Source organism: Elephantulus edwardii, unplaced genomic scaffold, assembly GCF_000299155.1.
Source record: "Elephantulus edwardii isolate Elephantulus edwardi_28Jun2011 unplaced genomic scaffold, EleEdw1.0 scaffold00036, whole genome shotgun sequence".
In the NCBI taxonomy this organism is placed as follows: Eukaryota; Metazoa; Chordata; class Mammalia; order Macroscelidea; family Macroscelididae; genus Elephantulus; species Elephantulus edwardii.
In genome coordinates, this window is record NW_006399786.1 from 10133207 (window position 1) to 10149613 (window position 16407).

The window sequence follows — 16407 nt, forward strand, 5'->3', positions numbered from 1 at the left end:
TTATACAGAGTTGGCTGCTACTTTAAAGTTACGCTCCATAAATATGTGGCGGGTGAATGAAGGATATTTGTTCTGAACATAAGATGCTGCAGGCAGCTTTTTCAATTTTGAGTTACTCCAGGCAGAAAGTCTAATGGCGTGTCCCACTGTCCCAGGAAGCCTGTGACTCCTGATTGTCTCCAGCGAGGATGGCTGCTAGTCTGCTTGTTTAATTGTGGACATCTGCACTCCACAGCATTGTTCTAAGGGGAGCACATGTGGTCCGGATAGCAGTGCCCATGGGAAGTGGCATGGATGGGGTGGGGAGCTGGTAGACACTCTGATAACACCTGGTGGTTCTTAAGGAATTCTGATGGTGTAGTGATTTAAATGGTCGACTGCTAACCTTCAGGTTGCCAGTTTGAATCCACCAACCTCTCTACAAGACAAAGATGAGGCCCTCCGCTTGAGAAAGCTGTGGGGTAGCACAGGAAGAGAGGAATTGATTTGATGCCAGCATTTCTTTTCTTTTTTTTTGTTTTTGTTTGGTTATTAACTCTTGCCATGTGCCAGGCATGTTCTAGATACGTTACACTTAGAACAACAATCTTACCTGTTGCCATGTTATTGGTGGTTGACTTAGTGAGTCCGTGTACAATGGGGCAAAATGTTCCCTAGTCCCACAATCATGGATATGCTTTAGCTAGTTGTTGTGGCTACTGTGCTTTTTTAGTATCTTCCAACTTAGGAAGCTCATCTTCTGTCACTGTATCAGACGATATTCTATTGTGATCTTTAGAATGTTCATTGGCTAATTCAGAAGTGGATTGTTACCAGGCCTTTCTTCCTACTCTGCCTGCAAGCTCAGCTGAAACCTCTTCTCAGCAGGTAATTTTACTGATATTTGAAAATTGGCGTAGCTTCCGACATCCGTTCAGTATGCAAGCCACTCTTGTTGTCATATGCCACTGAGTCAGAACTGACCCATAGTTGACTTTCCAGCTAGTTTTCAGAGGTAGTAAATAGCATGACAGCAGACTGCCTATCTTTCCGCCACAGTGGATTTGAAACATGTGCCTTTGGGTTGGCATCTCAACTCTTTACACCCTAGGCCACCAGAGCTCCCTCATAGGCAAGCCACTGGAGGAGGAGAAAATCACAGCTGTGTGTTTATTCCCATTTTACAGGCGACAAATTCGAGACTGGATTTTCCTGGCTGAGAAAGGGTCTCGAAGTCACACAGGTTGTAAGTGACGGCTGGGGTATGAGCCTGCGCAGTGTGATTCTGGTACCTCAGTCACTGCTGTGTTCTAGGGGCTTTCCGGAGCCTGCATCTGTGAGGGTGCCCTGAGCACGATGGAAGGAACACATCAGGATGCAACATGGGAACAGGACATGAGTCTCGGACCTATAGAAATGGTCTCTGGAAATATGCCTTGAGTTGTTCTATTTTTTTGTGAACTGATGGTGTCAGTCCCTCATTCAAGGCAGCTCCATGCACAAGAGCATGAAGCCCTGCCCATCCTATTCTGTGACCGTGATCCATTTTACAAATGAAACTTTGTGCCCTTCAGGGATTTCAGTGTTGACTTTTGAAGGCAGATCTCCCGGCCCTTCTTCCCAATCCATCCTAGTCTGAAAGCTCTGTGGAAAACCTGTTCCAAATGACAACACACACACCTGCTCACAGGTATGTACTGGTCACACAAGTCCACAGGCAGGAAATCAAATTCTTAAACAGAAAATTCTACCAGTGAACTACTACTACTCCCATGGTCCGAATAAACAATCTGTGTGGGTGTTTGGTGGTGGTTTAAATCAATCTCTCTCTCACACACTTCTGTTTGTGGATCTTCTTAAGATTTACATGGGGCTTAAACAGGCAGATGAGAAAGAGAGAAGAGAGGATTGCAAGGAAACTTGTGCAGCCAAATTAAGATATGATGAAGCCAGGGAAGAAATTGACATCTAAATACTCATTCCTTGCTGGAAAAGCTCTCATAGATCCATCTGATTTCCATTTACCCTTAAACATTCCTAACCACAGCTCCCTATCCAGACTCACAGTCTTCTGTAATGCCTGTAATCAATGTGAAATGCAGGGAGCCGCTCCCTGGCATCAGTGTCCACAAAGTCAGAATAAAAGACTCCAGAGCCCTACCTGGTTTACACTGCCCACCATTCTCCAGAGGGTACCAGTACCCCCATGCAGTCTAGTGGATTCTACTCACTGTGACCCTATTGGACTGATAGAGCTGCTACTGTGGAGTTTCTAAGACTATGTAAATCTTGATCAAAGTGGACTGATCCCTGTCTCCCCTGCAGAGCAGCTGGTAGGTTCAAATCACTGACTTGCTAATCAGTTAGCAGTCAAATGATTTAACCACTGTGTCCCAACAGGTCCTTCAGGAGGCTGTTGTTATTGTTAGGTGCCGTTGAGTTGCCTGCAACTCATAGAGAACCCATGTACAACAGCTCTGAACATTACTCCATCTTGAGCCAATTTCATTGTTTGTGACACACCTATCCCATTACCCCAGTCACTGAGTCAATTCATCTCATTGAGGGTCTTCCTCTCTTGTGCTGTCCCTCCACCCTCCGAAGCATAATTTCCCTCTCCAAGGACTGGTCCCTCCTGGAAACATGCACAAAATATGTCAGATGGAGCTTTAAAATCCTTGCTTCTGAGGAGCAGCCTGGTTACACTCTCTGCAGAATGGACCTGCTTGTTGTTGTAGCAGTCTGTAGTATGTTCAATACTCTTCTCCAACACCACAGCTCAAAGGCATCAACTCTCCTTCTATCATCCTTAGTCATCCAGCTGTCTGGACAGGGAGTACTGAAGTAAAAACCTACAGCCATCAAATAGATTCTGACAACCCTCTGGGATAGAATAAAACTGCCCGTAAGGTTTCCAGGGCTGCAATCTTTATGCTGATGAGTTCAATCCTTGCGCTGACATTTTGGCTAGCAGTTGATTCTTTAAACACTGCACAACCAGGGCTTCTCTGCAGGGAGTGCTTTCCACCACCCCTAAACCAAAATATAACAACACTGCTGTTGAGTTGTGCGTGCTGCTGACTCATCTAGAGATTCTCTTATCAGGATTCTGAGGCTGTAAATCTGTATAGGAGACCAGCCCTCTTTCACCTGCAAAAGCGCAAATGGATTTGAATAGACATCTTTTAGTTAGCAACCTAACACGTATATAATGCAGTCAGCTGACGTGGCTCCTTCTAAGAAGTATTAAAAAAACCCTTACAACTCAAACACATTGTCATCAAGTTGAAACTAACACACATGACCCTCTATGGTGTCCATCTTTCTTCTGAGGAACTTCTGGTTAACTTGAAAGGTGCATGGGTTTTGCGTTATCTGAGCAACCTCCTATGGATGACACCATTAAGGCTCCCTCCAGAGGAACACAGAACTGGGCAAATCAGAGATGATGAACGGTAGGCAAGTCTCCTTTCCCCCAGCTGTTGTTGTGTGCCATCGACCAACTCATAGCTGACCCTGCAATGGATTTTCAGAGGCAGTTCATTTCAAGGGAGGAGACTGCTCAGCCTTTCCCATGCAACAGCTGGTAGACTGGAACTGTCTTTGCGATTGCAGTGCAGCTTCCTACCATTGGGTTATCAGAGGCCCCTACGCATTCACCACCCAGCGCCAACCCCACCACCATCTCCAGAGTTTTCTAAAATTCTTTTGTTTTATAAAACTCTGAACAAAATCCTGTCCAGAAAACCAGTGTATAAGCTACTTACGCACAGTGATGTACATGTTTTGCTGGAAGCTGGGAGGGAGTAAGTTCCTGGAGCCATTTCCTCTCCCACGGAACCTGCAGCAACTGATCTAAAGCCGCAGGGAACAGCTTTCCTGGCTTTCCTTTGTGGCTCAGGAGACCCGCTTGTGTCTGTGTTGTCGCTTTCTTCTTGCCTTTTGACTGTGATCCATTGGTAAGAAACAGGTACAGCTAAACCACAGCAAGATCAAAAGGTACTTTTATTGTTCTGTATCACTCCCCTTACTCCAAACATCACTAAAAATAAGAGTTACATGGTGGTAAACAGCATGTGAAAGGTGGTGTTGATGTTGTATCCTATGGAATTGAACCCAGGGCTGACCCTCTAGCAGGTTTTCATGGGCTGTAAATGGCACGGGAGAGATTGTCCTTCATTCTCCCATGAAGCAGTGGTGGCTTTGAACCACATTCCTCTGGGTTGCCAGGGCAAATCCTTAACACCAGGAGGATGGATTGTGAACTCAGATGGCCTATGTTCAAGACCATTTTCATTACTTACTAGTTTTGTGATTCTTAGTAAGTTTCTTATATCCTCTATACCTCCACTTTCTCATCTGTAAAATGATGATTAAATAATAATAAAGGATCTCAGTAAGTGGTTGTGGGGTTAAAATGAATTATTTCTTAATGTATGTGTTATTGGCACATGATAAGTGCTCAATAAGTAAATCCCTAGATGGCTACATCAGTTAAGCACTTGACTAATAACTGAAAGGTTGGTGGTTCAAATCTGCTTGTGCACATCTCAGAAGCAATTCCAGGTGATTGATATCCTTTCCAGAGGGGACATCCTTGAAAACTCTATGGACAAGTTCCACTCTGCACACATGGGGTTGCTATGCTTTGGTACTGACTTGATAGGAACTAAGGAGATGGTGGTGTACCATAACGGGCTTCTAGCTTTAGAACCTCCAGAAAGTTCAAGGAAGAAAGAAAGACAATTTATGCAAGTTAAGATTTAAAACCTTAGAGACTTGAAGAAGGACTGCTATTCATTAGAATCCACTTGACAGCAGTGATTTTAAGGTAAGTGAATAGGCACTGTTTTTTATCACCATCACCACTGCCTCTCTGTTTCCTATACTGTGACAGCTTTGCATTTTGCTGTGATGCTAGATGCCATGTCACTGGTGTTTCAAACACTAGCAGGATCCTGTATGGCAAATAGATTTCAGTAGCGCTCTCAGACTTAGAAGAGGAAAAAAAGCCTAGGAATTCATTTCCTCTTAGCCAATGATCATCGTAAGGATTACAACAAAACTTTGTCCAATTTACTTGTTTTGGGCATATCATCAGGAGAAATCAAGGCCTGCAGGAGGACATGATGTTTGGTGAAGCCGAGGGTCAGCAAAGATGAAGGGAACACTCTCAGCAAGATGAATGAGCACAATAGACCCAAAGATGAATTCTGAGATGCTGGCGATCGTGAGTATGATGCAGGACTGGGCAACACTTCATTCTGTTGTACTACCCACCATGAGTTGAAGTCAACTTAACAGGAGCTATGGATCGATTCTGTGACTGGAGTGGTGGAAATGAGTGTGTTTGAGACGGTGAGGTTGGCACAGGATAGAATGGCATTTAGAGCCCTTGTACATAGATAGGGTCACTATGAGTCGCAAGAGACTTGATGGCACATAACAACAACATCTGTCATTATTTAAATAATCTTCCCTCTACTAATGAGTCCCCATAGGGTAGTGCATCACATGGCAGATTACTAACTGAAATGAGGACGGTTCAAATCCAACAACTGTTGTTTGGGAGAAAGCTGGAAGTTTCCTGCCATAAAGGTTTATACTCCTGGAAACTTAATAGAGAGTCGTTATGAATCAGAACTGACTCCTAACGCACAGTGGGTCTGTATCTGTTAGTATTCCTCGTCTTATAGTGAGGTACCACCTAAGCTCTGTGACTCGCCATGTGCCTCTGAACAGCTCATCAACCTTTGCCTTATCCAGCACCATCCTCATGACCTCCACCATGCCCAAGCCCATTGTTGCAGTGATTGTATCAATCCATCTCATTGAAAATCTTCTTTCTTTCACCATCCGCGTCTCTAAGGAGACCCAGCTTGCACTTCCTCCAAGAGAGGTGGTGGGATAGTCCACGACATCTTAGTGCATAACAGTTGTTTTGACAAGTAGCTTTACTTTTCTTTTTCAGGGGAGGGGAAGACATAGAATGAAAGTTAAGGTGACGAGGGCTTCCTGTAGGGTAAAACGGGAAAACCAGAGTCCCGAGAGAGAGAAGATTGCCACCTCTCTATCTAGACCACTCGCTGCTAGGTCCTGAGCAGTTTTCAGAAATAGAGCTGTACCTTGCATGAACCGAAGGGAACAGAATAATGCGCTGGAATTTTATATAACAATTTTGCTTTATGAACCGGTGCTGCCTCACCCAACCATTTTATAGTAAGTCGTTTTCTTTTCTGTCTTTTTCTTTTGGAGTTGGACTCCCTTTTATTGTGTGAGAAGATGAGAGATTTTGAGATATTTTGGGCCCCGTACTGCAGGTGGTGAACTGGGAGCGTCACGTGTTGGCAGGAGAGCTCCTGAGGGTTGAAGGAGGCTGCGGGGCACAGACATCAGGTTCCACTGGCCTGCTAAATATAGTATGCAGGTGATTATACAGTTATTCAGTTGATTTTTTTCTAATCACAGTTTACTGGAGGCCTTAACCTTTAGAATTCTTAACAGCAGGAGGGCTGGAAAAGCTGATGTCCTCTCACAAGAAATACCTTTAAAGAGTAATTAAGGCAGCATATCACAGCCCACAGCCTTCAGGATGATTACACCTCAATATAAAGTAGACAAAAATCCTTAGGAATGGCTTAAGAAGTAACATCACAATAAACACAGAAAAGATTGACGTTGTCCAGGATTTCATTTTTTTGGATCCACAAGCAGTTCCTGTGGAAGCAGCAGTTTAGGAAACCAAATGATATATCTGGCAAATCTGCTTCAAAAGACGTTTGCAAAATATTGAAAAGCAAGGATGTCCCTTTGAGGACTAAGGTGTCGCTGACTCAAGCCAAATTATTTTCAATCAACTCACATGTGTGAGAACTTGACAATGAATAAGACTGTGTTAAGAATTGATGCCTTTATGTTGTGGCTGACAAAGAATATTGGATATCCATGGACTACAAAATGAACAAACAAATTTTTCTTAAAAAGGGGACACCAAAGTGTGATGTAGGTGTGAGAGTGGTAAGCCTTAGTCTCACATATATTGGGCATGTAATAAAGAGTGACCAGTCCCTGGAGAAGGACTCATGCTTTGTAAAGCGAAAAAGAGGAAGACTTTCAGTGAGATAGATTGATGCAGTGGTGCAATAATGAATGAGTTCAAGTATAACAACAATTAAGAGATGTCACAAGACTGGGGATTGATCATTTTGTTCTGTTGCATGTGGTGTTGCTATGAATAAGAACTGACTTGATGGCACTTAACAAGGACAACGATGTTACCTAGGTTTCACAAAACCTTCTCTAGGGTGTGACTTTGTGAGGACTAAAGGAGGAAGTCAGGAATAAAGAGACCTCAGGTGAGCTGATCTGGAGAAGTGGAGCTCAAGGCTGAGAACAGGAGTGTTCACAAGACAGCTGAGTTAAGGGACCTGTTACTAATCCTTCTTCTTCTTCTTTTTTAAAAAAAGCTGAGAGCAGATTTTCACACAAGTAATAATTCAAATCATACCCATCACATTATATAGGTGTGTGTGTGTGTGTGTGTGTGTGTGTGTGTGTGTGTGTGTGTGTATTTTCATCACTTGACCAATTGGCAGCACCATGATGGATGGAGAAGAGATTGCAGTTGTTAACAACTTTAGTTTGCTCGGTTCCACAATAAATGCTCTTGGCACCAGCAGTCAGGAAATTAAAAGACAAATTGTATTGGGAACAATGTACTTTCAGAGACCTCTCCAGAATGCTAAAGAACAATGATATCAGTCTAGAGACTAAGGTGCACCTGAATCAGACCATGGTCTTCCAAATTACTTGCTATGAATCAGAGAGCTGGACAGGGACCAAGGATGACAGAAGAATAATTGATGTCTTTGAATTGTGGTATTGGAGAAATGTATTGAACATACCATGGACTGCCAAGAGAACTAGCAGGTCTGTCCTGGACAGAGTGAAAGGAAGCTGCTCCTTCTCACTTCAGGCATGTGGCCAGGAGGGATCAGTCATTGGAGTAGGATATCATTTTTGGAAAAGTAGAGGGACAGTGCAGGACAGGAAGACTCCAAATGAGATGGATTGACACAGTAACCAGGAAAAACACACACACACACACACACACACACACACTCACACTCACACACACACACTCACTCTACATATACATATACATATACATATATATATACATATACATATACATACACATAAACATGGTTTCTATGAGTCACAAACAACTCAATAGCACATGAAAACAAGAACAATATATGAATTTAGAAATGAAGGACTACCCATCCTCATGATGGGCTGCAGATTGGAACATTGTGATCCACATAGTTTTCAGTGACTAATATTCCAAAGTAGATTGCCAGGCCTTTTCTCCTTACTTGCCTTGGTCTAGATGCTCTGCTCTAACATGTGCAACTTCATATCTTCCTACAATCCTCCACTAACACTTGGGTAGTGACTGCACACGAGGTGCCTTGATTGAGAATCAAAACTGGGTTTCCATGGAAGAAATCTACCAGTTAACTACCAATGTCTTCTTGCTTTTGTTGCTGTTATGTGTTGTAGATTTAGAACAGATTCATAGCTGGGCCTTCAGTGGGGTTTTAGAGGCTATAATTTGCACTGGAGGAGGCCACGCATCTTACTTCTGTAGAGCAGCTGGTGAATCTGAACTGTGTGCTTTTGAGATGGCAGCATTATTCCTTACCTACTTACACACATCTATTTTTCACTTTTTTGCTGGCCGTCTTACTCTTCCACATATAACATTTAAACTAGTAGTAAAACGAGACACTGTTGTTATGATGTGCTGTCGAGTCGCCTGCAACTCATAGCGACCCTATGTACAACAGCCCTAAACTCTACCCTATCCTGTGCCAATCTCACCATCTCCGACACACCTGCCCCCATTACCCCAGTCACTGAACCAATCCATCTCACTGAGGATCTTCCTCTCCTGTGCTATCCTTCTGCCCTCCCAAGCATGATGTTGCTCTCCAAGGACTGGTCTCTCCTTGCAACATGTCCAAAGTATGTCAGACGAAGCTTCAGAATCTTTGCCTCCAAGGAGCAGCCTGGCTTCACCCTCTCCAGGACAAACCTGTTTGTTTTCCTACCAGTCCATGGTATATTCAATACTCTTCTCCAACATCACAGCTCAAAGGCATCGATTCTCCTTCTATCATCCCTAGTCATTGTCCAGCTCTCCAATGCACAGCAAGTGATTGCAAAGACCGTGACATGTATCAGGTGCACCTTAGTCTCCAGACTGACATCTTTGCACTTCAGCACTTCAGAGAGGTTTCTAACCGCAGATTTTCCCATTGTCATACATTGTAATTTCCTGATATTCCAAAGTAGATTGCAAAGAGTGTACACTACCAATTTTATAAATTAACGACATACATCTAGCAGTAATGAATATTGAAATGGAAGGTGAAATAACTTTGGCTGTGATGGTTAAGATTATGTGTCAACTTGGCTGGGCCATGATTGGACTTGACAGCCAAATAGTGGTACATTTTGACAATTATTTAAAAATAAAATTTGGGAAGTATTTAGTAGTATAGTCATTATCCATTCAGTGATTGGTCAGACCTCATTTATTACTAATGTCAATTTTTGCATGCCCACCTGGTTTTGGAACCCAATCACTCTGGTAGAGAAGTTATTGTTTTAGGTGCCATTTGGTTATGACTCATAGTAATTTTATATACATCAAAATAAAACATTGCCTGCACCTGCAGCATTTTCACAATCATTGCTGTATTTGAGACTATTCTTGTAGCCTGTGTATCAGTCTATTTCACTGATAGCCTTCCTCCTTTTCGCAGGTTCTCTACTTTGGAGGAAAGGATGGTAAAACTTGGCTCACACATTTTTGGCATGTATTAGAAGGGATCTGTCCGTGAAAAGGACATCATGCTTGGAAAAGTAGAGAGTCAACAAAAGAGAAGAAAATTTTCAATGAGATGGAATGATACAGTGACAGTAACAACGGGCTCAGATATATCAGAGCTGATAAGGATGGTAGAGAGTAGGGCAAGGTTCAGATCTATTGTTCTTCGGGTCACTATGAGTTGTAGTCCAATCTACCACACCTACTAACAGCAACTCCCTCTTCACCAATCATGATGACTTTTTCCAGGGAACCATTCCTCCTGATACCACATCCCAACTCCTATCAGCCTCACTTCTAAGGAGCATTCTCACTGTCCTTATTCCATGACAGATGTGTTCATTTCTTTGCCAGTCCAGGTATAATCACTATTATTGACTAATCCCAGAAATCAAAGGCATCATTTCTTCAGTCTTGGTGGCCTAGTGTGTAAAGAGTTGGACTGACAAGTCAATGGTAAGTGGTTCAAATCCACCAGCTGCTCCACAGGAGAAATATAGGAAAGCTTCTCCTATGCAATTTGTAGTTTCTGAAAACTTGCTGGAAATGTCAGTTGTGAAGAGATTCTGACTCCATGGCACATAACAACTCCCTTGTTAATTGTCCAGCTTTCACATCCGTATGAGGTGATTGGAAATATTAGAGATTGGGTCAGATACACCTTAGTCCTCAAAGTGATATCTTTGCTTTTCAATATTTTAAAGAAGTCTTTTGCAACAGATACACATAATGCAATGAATTGTTTGATTTCTTGACTGCTTTTCATGGACATTAGAATCTAAGGAGAATGAAATCCTTGACAACTTCAATATTTTTTCCCATTTATCATAATGGTGCTTTTGAACCAGTTTCAAAGACTTCTCCTGTCTTTATATTTAGGTGTAATTCATACAGAAGGCTGCAGTCTTTGATCTTCATCAGTAAGTGCTGCAAGTTCTCTTAGCTTTCCGAATGCGAGGTTATAGCATACGCGTATTGCAGATTGTTAATAAATCTTCCTCCAATCCTGATGCCTTCTTTGTCATATAGTCTATTTTCTTAGATTATTTTTAAGCCTACAGATTGAATAAGTATGATGAAGGATACAAGTTTGACCCATACCTTTCCAGATTTTAAACCACACAGTATTTCCTTGTTTTGTTTGCATTTCTTCCTCTTGATCTAAGTAGAAGTTTCATGTGAGCAGAATTTAATCTTCTGGAATTCCCATCCTCAATGTTATACATAATTTGTTATGGCCCTCAGAGTCCAATGCCTTTGCATAGTAAATAAGACACAAGTAAATATCTTTCTGGTATTCTCTGGTTTCAGTTAAGATCCATCTGACATAAGCAATGATCTCCCATATTTCATATCCTCTTCTCAATCTGTCTTAAATTTCTGGCAGTTCCCTGCCCTGCCAGTATATTGCTGCAAGCACTTCTGAATTATCTTTAGCAACATTTTGTTTGCATGTAATACGAAAGATATTATTAGATAATTTTCACATTCTGTTGCATCACCTTTCTAAGTGAGGAATGTGAGTCCAATCAAAAACTATCATGTGCAGTCATGGTATTGTTATTAGATGACATGAATTTGCTTCTGACTTTTAGCCACCTTGTGCACAACAGAGGGGAACCCTGCCAGCCCCTGAACCATCCTCACCATTGTTCCTGTGTTTGAACCCATAGTTGTAGCCACTGGGTCAGTCTGTCTCTCTGAAGGTCATCCTTTTTTGGGAGGTGACACTCTACAACAATCAGCGTTAATATGGGAATGATAACTAAAACAACCAGGAAGATGTAAGGCTTAAACTCGTATATCTTCCCTGTTTCTTTATATTTGACTTTTGATAACATCTTGATTCTGTGTCAGGCAGAGTACAGTAGTCAAATATTTTCATTTGCAGGAGAACGCATCCTGGGGGAGTTAATAATGGACATAAGATTCTGTTGATACTGAATCTGGTAGTTATCACAGGCTTGTGTAAGGTCTGACTTTGGCTCAAGTTCACCTGGAGTCACTCATGGACTCCATAAGGAACAAAAGTCCATAAGGATAGGGACTGAGTCCATAGAGAAAGCAGAAAAGAAATACACAAAAAGAATTCCTGAGATCAACATAGGAAGATGATGTTTTCAAAGGAGCTTAAAATTGTTCTAAAGTTCTTTCTATTATTGTTTTTAAGAGAGACAAAGGTTAAAATTAATTCCCTGGGCCAAAGGCAAACAAAAATAAAACACAAAGCTATTCACAAAAAACCAGAATCTTAAAATTTTACTTTGATAAGTAAGTGAAGTGGTAAAATTCATTCAATCAAGACAAGTCAGTTTAACATTCAGTGTTCAAAACAAAAGGAAAATTAGATGCCATTAACCAATCAGAGCAAAGGGCAAGATATTTACTCATCTGAAGCTTTAAAAAAGACATTTGACTACATAAACTTTAGATTCCCAGATTAAGTGCCTCTATTTTCAGAAACATTTTCTTAGTCAATAAACCTTTTAAACCTCTGACTGGACCCTTAGTAAGTTTTTCTATCAACATTCTAAAAACTAGTGTTGTCATGTGTCATTGGCTCACAGCAATGTCATGATATACAACTCTGAACGTGGACATATCCTGAGCCAATCTCACCCTCTCTGACACACGTGATCCTATTGCCATAGTCTCTGTGTTAATCTATCTCATCCAGGGTTATCCTCTTTTGCATTGGCCCTCTACCCTTCCAAATATGATGTCCACCAAGGATTGGCCCCTCCTGACAACATGCCCAAAGTATATGCCTCCAAGGTACAACCAAGTTTCACTCTTTTTTGGACAGATCTATTTGTTTTCTTGGCAGTCCATGGTATGTTCAATATTCTTCTCCAGAGCCACAATTCAAAGGCATGGATTCTTCTTCTGTCGTATTTAGTCATTGTCTAGCTCTCAGATGCATAGCAAGCAATTGGGATGTCCATGGCCTGGATCAGGTGCACCTTGTTAGTCTATAGACCAACATCATTGCTCTTTAGCACTCTGGAGTTGTCTCTGTTAGCAGATTTTTCCAATGCAACTTGTCTTTTTAATTTCCTGACTGCTGGTGGCAAGGATATGGATCTGAGCAATTTTAAATCATCAACAATCTCAAATCTTTTCTCCATCTATCATGATGCTGTGTATTGACCCAGTGGTGAGAACCTTTTTGTTTTCTTAATGTTGATATGCAATCCATATTGAAGGCTGCAGTCCTTTATCTTCTGCAGCAAACTCTTCAAGTCTTCCTCAGTTTCAGCAAGTAAAGGTATGTCACCTGCATAATGCAGATTGTTGATGACTCTTCCTCCAATTCTGATGCCACATTCTTCTTCATATAGTCAGTCCAGCCTTTAGTGATCTGTTTGAAATATACATTAAAAAGGTAAGGAGAAGCGTCACATTCACATTCTTTTCTCAGTATTGAGCTTCTTTGCTCTGTTCAGAAAACAGCTTCTTGGTTTAGGTATAGATTTCTCATGAGCATAATGAAATGTTCTGGAATTTCTACTCTTTTCAATGTTAGGCACAATTTGTTGTGATCCACACAGTCAAAACACAGTCAAATAAATGCTTTTGCATAGTTGATAAAACACAAATAGACATCTGTCTGGTACTCTGTGCTAAGATCCATCCAACATCAGCAATGATATTCTTAGTGCAATGATCTCATCTAAATCCAGCTTGCATTTTTGGCGGTTCTCTGTTGATGTACTTTTGCTTTTATGTTATAGTAGTGTAATTATTTGATCATTTCCACAATCTGTTGGATAAACTCTTTAGGGTATGAGGAAAATACAGATTTCTTTCAATCTCTTGACCAGGTAGCTGCCTTCCAGATTTCTTGACACAACCTGGTGAGCACATCCAGGGCTGCATCTGTTTTTTTGAAGTATGTCAGTTAGCACCCCATCAATTCCTGGGGTCTTCTTTTCCCCCCTATTCCTTCAGGCAGCTTAAAAGTCTTCCTTTTATTACCTTTCTTGATCATATGCTACTTTCTGAAACGGTTCTGTATCAGTCTATTCTTTTGGTGCAGTGATTCTGTCTGTATATTCCTTCTACTTTCTTCTGATGCTTCCTGGATTATTCAAGATTTTGCCAATAGCATCTTTAAGTATTGCAATTTGAGACTTGAATATGTTCCTCAGTTACTTCTCGAGCTTAAGAAATACTAAGCAACTTTGGCCGTTTTGATTTTCTGACTCCAGTCCTTTTTACATTTTGTTATAATACTTTGCTTTGACTTCCTGAGATGCCCTTTGAAATCTTCTGTTGAACTCTTTAACTTCCTCATTTCCCCCCTTTGCTTTGGCTTCTCAGCATTCCAGTGCAATGTTCAGAGCCTCTTCTGACATATGTTTGTTTTCTTTTTCTTCCTCTTCTGTTTTTGTAATAACCTTTTGCTTTCTTCATGCATGATACCCTTGATATCTTAGCAAATATTTGTTGAAGCTCTGGGCATTATTTGAGAATTGAAGAATAAAGAATAGAAACAAGAATAATTAAGCACATTCCTTGATTAGAGAGCATTGTGATCTCTAGGAGATAGGTACACATAACAAAAAGTATCAGTGGGAAAATGGACCGAACATGGAGTTATCTGGCCTTTAGATTGTAAATAAGGAGCTCTAGTGACATAGCCCATAGGAAGTTACACTACCAGCCCAAGGTCTGCACCTCTTTAGTGATTCAAATCCACCAGCAACTCTGGTACTATGCAGCATGCAGGAGCAATAGTTTTGAAAATCATTACCTAACTTGTGAGGGACTGGAGAGCATTATGCTAAGTGAATTAACTCAGTCCCAAAAGGACAAGTACTCTATAAGACTATGATTGTAGAAATAGAAAGATAACTAGTGAAATGTGTATAAGGATCTAACAGAGGGAAGGTCAGAGCAGAGGGGTGAAGATGGATAGATGAATGAGGAGGGTCGCACATTTGATAGAAGGGGTGGGTAAAGAAAATGGGAAAGATCAAGTGTGAAAAACAATACATATGATCTTTGTAAGTAAACTGGTATAAAATAAAAAAAATTATTCAAAAAGAAATCCCCCAGCAGCTCTGAGGGAGAAAGATGAGTAATCTCACATGCCTAATGGAAGGTGGGTTCTCATTCAATGGCATATGAGTGGGTTATCATTCAATGGCAATCAGAGAATTTGCGAATGTCTAAAATTCCCTGTGACTACATGATCTGTCTTAATCTCTAGAATTGCAAAACTGGATGCAGTTCGTTGTCTCACAATTCTGGGGGATAATAGTCCAAAGTCAGGATGTAGGCAGGGCTGTGTTTCCCTCAGAGTCTGTAGGGGAAGTTCCTTTCTTACCTCTTCCATTCTTTAGCGATCCAAGTATTTTTTGCTTTGCATAACTCTATTGTCACAAAACAGTCCTCCCTGTGTTTTTCAGACCTTATAGATATCATTCCAATTAGATAAAGACATACCCTACCCCAATATGACTTCTGAATAACTGAACTGATGAAATATTCAAAGACCACCTTCTTAACCAAAGTCATATATACTGGTACCAGTGACTAGCTCTTGAGTCTCTCTCTCTTTTTTTTTTTATACCTTTCCATCTGGAAAACATGGGCTCAGTGAAAGAAATGAGGTTGGGGATAGAATGATAGAGTTCTGCACATTCAATAATTTATTCATTGCAAATACCCTTTTTAAGAAACATAAACACAGGCTATCCTCATGGATTTCACCCGATGGTATGCATAGGAATCAAAATAATTACATTTGTGGAAAGACTAGGTGGAGAAACTCAGTATCAGTAGTGAAAACCAGGCCAGGTGCCAATTGTGGGACAGACCACCAATCACTCATATGCAAATTCAAGGGAAGCTGAGGAAAATTAAATCAAGTCCACAGGAATCAAAATTTGACCTTAAGTCTGTACCACTCAAATTTCAAAACCATCTCAGGAACAGGTTTGAGGCCTTGAGCACCAATGAGCGTAGACCAAATGAGCTCTGAGAGGATATCAAGAAAATAGTCCATGAAGAATGTAAAAGATCATTACATAGGCTGAAGAAGAAGAAAAGACCAAGATGGATGTCAGATGTGACTCTGAGTATTGCATTATAGCACTGAGAAGCCAAAGCTAAAGGAAGAAATCAAGAAATCAAAAAGCCAAATAGAAAATTTCAAAAGGCAGCCCGGGACAACAAAGCAAGATACTATAATGATATATGCAGAGAGCTGGAGTCAGAAAATCAAAAGGGCCAAACTCGCTCAGCGTTTCTTAAGCTGAAGGAGTTGAAAAACAAATTCAAGCCATGGGTGACAATATTTAAGGAAACTGGGGGTAGAATGTTAAATGATCCAGGAAGTATCAAGAGAAGATGGAAGGAGTACACAGAGTCACTGTATCAGAAGGAACTGGCTGACACAGAAGGATTTCATGAAATAACATATGAGCAAGAGCCTATGGTGATGAAGGAAGAAGTTCAAATTGCTCTAAAGGAATTGGCAAAAAACAAGGCTCCAGGAGTTGATGGCATACCAATTGACATAT